This window comes from Schistocerca nitens, chromosome 5 (genome assembly GCF_023898315.1).
Source record: "Schistocerca nitens isolate TAMUIC-IGC-003100 chromosome 5, iqSchNite1.1, whole genome shotgun sequence".
NCBI classification, from domain to species: Eukaryota; Metazoa; Arthropoda; class Insecta; order Orthoptera; family Acrididae; genus Schistocerca; species Schistocerca nitens.
This window is the reverse complement of record NC_064618.1, coordinates 196,553,390-196,560,791: the sequence shown is the minus strand read 5'-3', so window position 1 is coordinate 196,560,791 and position 7,402 is coordinate 196,553,390. Positions and strand designations below refer to the sequence as shown.

The 7,402-nt window shown below is 40.3% G+C and overlaps 1 pseudogene; it reads left to right on the top strand.

Moving 5' to 3' along the window:
* Positions 1-1,348: 1,348 nt before the first annotated feature.
* On the top strand, positions 1,349-1,466 carry LOC126261076 (5S ribosomal RNA; annotated as a pseudogene).
* Positions 1,467-7,402: the final 5,936 nt, after the last annotated feature.

Here is a 7,402-nt window from a genome sequence, read left to right as displayed (position 1 = left end):
GGGTAGATCACATAACTAATGAGGAGGTATTGAATAGGATTGGGGAGAAGAGATGTTTGTGGCACAACTTAACTAGAAGAAGGGATCGATTGGTAGGACATGTTCAGAGGCATCAAGGATTACCAAGTTAGTATTGGAGGGCAGCGTGGAGGGTGAAAATCGTAGAGGGAGACCAAGAGATGAATACCAAGCAGATTCACAAGGATGTAGGTGGCAGTAGGTACTGGGAGATGAAGAAGATTGCACAGGATAGAGTAGCACGGAGAGCTGCATCAAACCAGTCTCAGGACTGAAGACCACAACAACAACAGCTGTGTCATATGATACGAATCTCATGTAAACGAAATTTGTACGAATGGGAATGGAGTGAGATATGCCTTTTTGCCCGACACAGGTGTTTGTATGTATGTAAATGTGTTCACAGCCAAGGAAATGTTTAAAGCATAATAGTCTGTCGCATAAACTGCGACAGTTTCACAACCACAAGTTTCTCGTTGCTCCGTCAAAACATACGTTTTTAACACTTTTGGATTTTCGTTCCGTTTTGGAAGTCTTGACTATTGAATTGCTTTGTTGTGACATAGTTCACAGCCGTTTATTTATTTATTTATTTATTTTTTCATTTGTGTGAGACGTCTATGTGGTATTTCGCCTGCGCTCGCTATTCAGCACATTTACTTGTGGCGGTAACGTATTCTTAATGCATGACTTACATTCTCCAACCAATGTGTGGTACAACTGCCAAGACTACAGAAAAAGAACAAACATTTCAATGAGTTCGGATAGTTCGTAATGTCGTGAATAAGAGATAGTAAGGTCAGGAGGAAGCTTTGGACACGGCTCGCCCGCTTGGCAGTCCCACACCTTGACCACACCCCTATTTTTTTAAACACCTTTTTTTTAATCTGATTTTGTTCGTTGTGGCTCGTTGCATTTGTTCTGGGCGGACATTCCACGACATCCATTCAAATTTTCAAATTCGTCGTTGATCTGTTCACTCAGTTTTTTGTTACGGAGGGCAGCTAACCCTCTGACCGAACACGCTGAGCTAACGTGCCGGCGACTAAGTACAATAACTATTCAAAATTTTCTCTTAGCCTTCTCCACGTTAAATGACTTGATGCGCCATCCTCATCTAGCTGTGTCATTAAGTATCCAGACCACTCACAGAACACGACAAAACTTCCTTGACAATATTGTGCGCTATGGAAAGAATCCCGCTACAAAGAATCACCAGTTGCTAAATAGCTACAAATTTTAAGAAGTGGTGTTAAGGCATGCTTTTTTTAAATATCGAATCATACAAAGTATACTTAGAAATAATTAAGTGGTTGGTTTATACAACCAGGGCAACGGCCTTGCCGCAGTGAATACATCGGTTCCCATCAGATCACCGAAGTTAAGCGCTGTCGGACATGGCCGGCACTTGGATGGATGACCATTCGAGCCGCCATGCGCTGTTGCCATTTTTCGGGATGCACACAGCCTCGTGATGGCAATTGAGGAGGTACTCGACCGAATAGTAGCGACTCCCGTCACAGAAAACCATCGTAAGTCGGATGGTCCCGATGGGGCCACTTGTGGCCTGAAGACGGAGTGCTTTTATACAAACTACATGTAGGAAATGTCATAGGTTTAAAGTAGCTATCATTTTCTGTGTAGTATAATTTCGTATGTATACTACAATTTTGAAAAGTATCTGAGACTGAATTACTTTTCTTTCCTTTAATGTGATACCATACCTTATCATCTAATTCAAATTATCAGTGACAGTGACACTACTAATAATCTGCACTAATCACAGTTCTATAATTACCTTAAGTTTATTATGGCAATTGCTTCCTTAATTAAAAGTTTTACATTCTGTGGTCTTGCATATGTACTTGTTTGTGAATAAAAATACAATTCCTTGCTTTTATTTCAGGTTCCTAATTCTAGTCGAGGTGGGTCTCACTAAGGGTCTAATATAGAAATTGAGTTTTTTAATGCCATGTTTTAGAGAGAGAGTCACGACCTCAAATATACTCCGATCTAATACAGATGATGAAACAGTCTCTCAACAAGAAGAATACGAAAAACCGTCTATGTCAGCGTCACCAGTTATTCACACTCCCCATCTGGCTGAGCCTGAAAACGGAAGAGGAAAATATCATCAATCTCTTCCCAACTGGTTACGGAATTAGTGCATCAGAGAACACGGTCCCTATGTCCTTGTTATTCATGAGGATGGTAGTTACTGTGCGAACACTCTCACTCAATAGACAGAGAACTGCCAGTGATGAAGTAAACAACACCGTAACTAAATTAGGGAGTGACGAAGCGGAGTTGGGAATTTATGTTTCAGCCTTCAACAATGAAGAATTTTTGTACTGCATTTTCTTTTATTCTTGGTAATAAGTATCTTCAAAAAATGTGATTAGTCAGATTCATCAACATTTCAAACTTTTCACATTTGTGTGGTAATTATGTGCTTGCAATAGATTTTCAATAACTGTTCTAAAGCATTGGTCCTCTAAAACATTTTTCAAGTGAATTTTTATACACATTTAGTTTTACAGTAGAATGGATGGCAGTATGGCTGCAATATATGAAGGAAAGTAGCATGAGTAGAATCAGCCTGTTTAGTAAGTGAAATCTACTTGTATGTTGTCAAGCATTTGTAATGTTTGAAGGAGATATGAACTGAAATCTTCAGACACTGCAGCACTGGCGTTTTTTGCAGAGAGTAATGGAATATAGCATCACATATACTCCATTACTTCGAGAGTGATTACTGTAAATAAAGGCAGGTTATTGCGTGCAGCTCTCAGACCAGTGATAATCATAAATTTAATTTGTAGAAGTAAGTGTAAGACATACATGTATTATTTTACATGCTCTCAGAACCACATACTACTCATAAATTATCAATTTCAGTTTAATGTGGAACACAGAAATAAAGACAAAATAATTCAGAATTTAATTTATCACATTTTGAATCAAGGCACCATCACCATTTTGTTTGTATAATACAACAACCATATTTAATTGTAAAGTGTAATAAGAAGGAGTAGTTGTAAGCATCTGGACAATTTTTATGATTTTTCACGTTATCCTTAGCACAGGTAAGGCATTTGAAATATTTAGCAAGCAAACACAAAGCTTGAAAGGAACTGAATATGTACACTACACAGAAAGAGGCTTATTTATTGTTCAGTAGATTTCTGCATTAATGAAAAACAGTTTTCCAAGCAACATTGGTCAGTATGTGGTTCCACTAGCTAACCCAGTACAGATAAATCACTCGCAACATTTAGCAGCCATATGCAAAGCTGCACAGTAGCAAGTTTGCTTGTTAAATAAATCTCTGTATTGTATATGAAACAATTTTCTTAGCATCAGTGGTCAATATGCGGTTTTACTAGCCAGCGCCAGTATAGAAAAGTCACTTGCAACATTTAGTAGCTAACACAAAGCTGTACAGTAGCTGTATGCACTGCGCGTGAAACAGTTTTTCGAACAACAGTGGTCAATACGCGTTCTCACTAGCTAGCCTCACTACAACTGAGTTGCTTCAACACTTTTGAAGCAAACACAAAGCTTGAAATGAATTGAACAGATACGCTACTCGGTGTATGAAACAGTTTTCCAAGCGTCAGTTGTCAATTTGGAGCTTCACTAAAGTCTATTCACCGAGAGCTGGGACGAAACATAAACAGTGTCACGTGAGCGAGTACGCTCGTTTCCAGAGAATGCATTCGGTGTTCACGTGATACGTAGGGGTGGGGAAAATCCTTGGCGCACGCTTTGCAGCTGGCGGCGTTCGGCTGGCTGCCGAGCTGTCACAGAGGACCGTGAGAAACCTGGGCACCAATGTACGAAATAAATTTAAAAATAATGTTAAACTGAGTTCATTCTGTCGAAGCAGATTTATTTTCATTCAGGTTGCTAACAAAACGCTTCATTCAAAAACAATTAATTGTTAATTTTAATAACAATACCAGTAATAATAATGATAAAGGACGAAACAAGGTTCACTCTGTCGAACTTGAACTGTTTTCATTGAGGTTTATAACAAACCGCTCCTCTCTCTCCTCCATAATGCAGTCTAATTTCCACATCTGAGTTTCCACTTTTTCTACAACATGGAGGACGCACTTGTTCCAATCCTCCGCAGTCACTGTTCTCATTGCTTCTTCTAGCAGTACTTTAACTTCCGGCATTTTGTATGTTTTGTTTTTCGCTGCAACATAATCTTTGATTCTAGCCCACACTAACTCGATGGCGTTTAATTCACAGTGGTACGGAGGAATTCTGAGAACAGTTTTCCCTGCATTCTTCGCCATTTCATCTGTTGCGTATTCGTTGTGCGCTATTCTGTGATTTTTAACTATATCTAAAAGTTCTTTCTTCAACATACCGTCTTCGAAATCGATGTTTTTAGATTTTAGCCACTCTGATATTTCGTGCTTATTGGAATTCGCATTGGGAACTTTTTCTTCTCTCCGAGAATGGTACGGCGCGTTATCAAAAACAATAACTGCATTTTCCTGAAGCCGAGGAAGAACATCTTGAAACCACTTCTCGAAGGTTTCGGCGCACATCTCCTCATGATAATCTCCACTTTTCTTGGATTCGAAAGTCCACAAACATCCTTCAACGAACCCTGCTTTGCTGCCAATGTGTGCGATAATCAGACGTTTCCCTTTACCTGATGGGCCCTTGCTTCCGGTGGATAATCCGGACAGAAACGCTTGTTTTGAGGAATTTATAGTGTCATCTACCCAGACGTAACTTCGGGTATGTCCTGCGTTCACCCACGTCTCGTCCAAATAGTAAATGGGTCTGCCTTCATCTCTCAACCGTTTAATGGTTCGAAGATAACGCCGCCTCCATAAAGTGATGTCATCCCTGTCTATTAGCATGCTATCGCGCCGACGCCGGACATATTTGAAATTCATTTCTCTCAATAACTTATAAAATGTAGTTCTCCGAAAGTTGCCCAGATCTGCGTCTTCGTTCACGACGGTAACCACTTTGTCAATTCCAGAATGAGATTTTCACTCTGCAGCGGAGTGAGCGCTGTAAAGTTTGGAAGGTAGGAGACGAGATACTGGCAGAAGTAAAGCTGTGAGTACCGGGCGTGAGTCGTGCTTCGGTAGCTCAGTTGGTAGAGCACTTGCCCGCGAAAGGCAAAGGTCCCGAGTTCGAGTCTCGGTCGGGCACACAGTTTTAATCTGCCAGGAAGTTTCACTTTGTCAATTGTTGGCAATTCGTTAGGAAAAAAAAAATTCGTGTACTTTCCTTCGTATCGCATTTCTATCGAAGTCATCAACACTTTCAGAAAGTTTCTGTCGTAATTTTTCTTTCTTGGGAGACTTCAAAGAGTGTGTATCACACGATACACTGAAGAACGTCCAACACCTATAGCTGCGGCTGTTTTCGAAACAATGTCACTCATCGACTGCTCTGGATGTAACAGTTCCGTTTTATACACATTAAGCACCATGTGCTTCTCAGAAGAACTTAATGATTTCTTCTTTGCTCGCTTCTTTGGTGGACTCAGAACTGACACGTCGACCTCGCTCGCTGAATCCGTGGATGACATAATGAAGACAGCCGTATGTGATGCTAATGAAATAAGTGAATATATAAAATAAGAAACCATGCGATGCTATTGGATGCGCACATAAACAGTGAATGCTCGGCGTGACTACAAACACATATACTTACTCTAATAATCAACAACTAGTCTTACAAGTCAGATGAACTTAAGATATCCTGAAATCGCCGCTGTACAACACCCACTGACGAGCTCACACCTGCAACTGAGACGGCCACACTGACTGAGCGCCGCGCCTGCGAACCGCACAATGCATCGCTCATAAAGGACATACGGTTGCACCCATCGCATTCGAACAGACTACAAAATTAAATTCAAACCTTTCTGAAACTTTTCTCGCTTACACTCCCACAAAAAAATTTAAAGGGGAAAAGTTTGTCGCTTACTATATTTCGGATGATGATTTGGTACAAGTTCTGCATCAGACGTGAGATTTTAATTTATTACTTCACTATTACTGACTCTATTGGGCAGAAAATTTGCAGACGTCATCAACATATAGTACTGAAGGCAATTATAAAATTATTTTGCTGTGCGACACACAGTTTAGGAGATTGGCGTCATAAATATAGAGTAAAGCGAAAAAACAACTTTTCCTGAAAGCTTAAATATTTGTCTTTTTCAGTAACAATAAATTTTAATGTAATGTAAAAAAAGGTGTCGGAAGGTAGTTCTCGGATCACTTTATGATGTTCAGGTGCCAAAATGTAAAAAACACGACTTTCATTTTTTAATTTCTGACGCCCCTGCCTTGTACACCCCTCGACGGCAGCGCTGTGTTCACGCGCCTTGGCGTGTTTACAGTACGTCTCTTGTTTCGGTGAATGGAGTATAGCTAACACCAGTACAGATGAGGTATTTGCAACATTTATCAAGCAAAAACAAAGCTTGAAAGGAACTGAATATGTACACTGCACACTAGCAGGCTTAGATTATTAAGTAGCGCTCTGCATTGTGCGTGGAACGGTTTTGCCAGTACCATTTGTCAATGCGCTTTCACTGGCTAACTCCAGTGCAGATAAGGCACTCGAACGATACGGAGAGAGATATGACCATTAAATAAAAATTTGCACTGAACTGGCAACCAAACTTATCTGAAACAAACCATTAATTTTTCGCTTGTTGTGATGGCAACTCACAACAGTTTTTTTTTATTGTAGTTCTAGGTTCAGTTTCACGTAACAAGTAAAAAAATTGGTGTTTTACATTCTGAAATATTTATAAAGATTATTCTTCCTCGAGCTTCTTGTAGAGTGTGTGAAACTCCCCTTCTGTAATGACATCATTTTGCGCACCCAACCTCTTCCCTTTTCTCCTCCTCTAGTATACAAGCTATCACTGAAAGATGGAACCCACTGATTCAGATAAATGCCATTCTATTGCAAACGTGGACCAAACACACAATTAGCGACCGTGCTGTGTCTTCACTTCGCGCGTATAATTAGCTGAGAATCATCCTGTCAAGTGCGTACTTCCGGCGAAAAAACAGTTGACGACACCGATGAGAGTTGGTATCAAGTGACTTCCATTGACTTGATGCGACGGACAGTGTGAATATACCCTGGCGGGTCGGCTGCGTGACGTGACGGTGCCATCGTGGCCACTGTGAACTGACCTTCGTTCGGAAAAGGAGCATAATTTAGAATTTTTTTCTTAACATTATCTCTCAGCATAACCTACCCTGCAACACCCTTACAAAGTTTTCAGACTTTTTCAGACCACCAGGTACATACATAGGGTGAAACCAAATTCCACCGACAAACTTTCAGGGATGGTATTGTCGACCGAAACAAGAAAAAC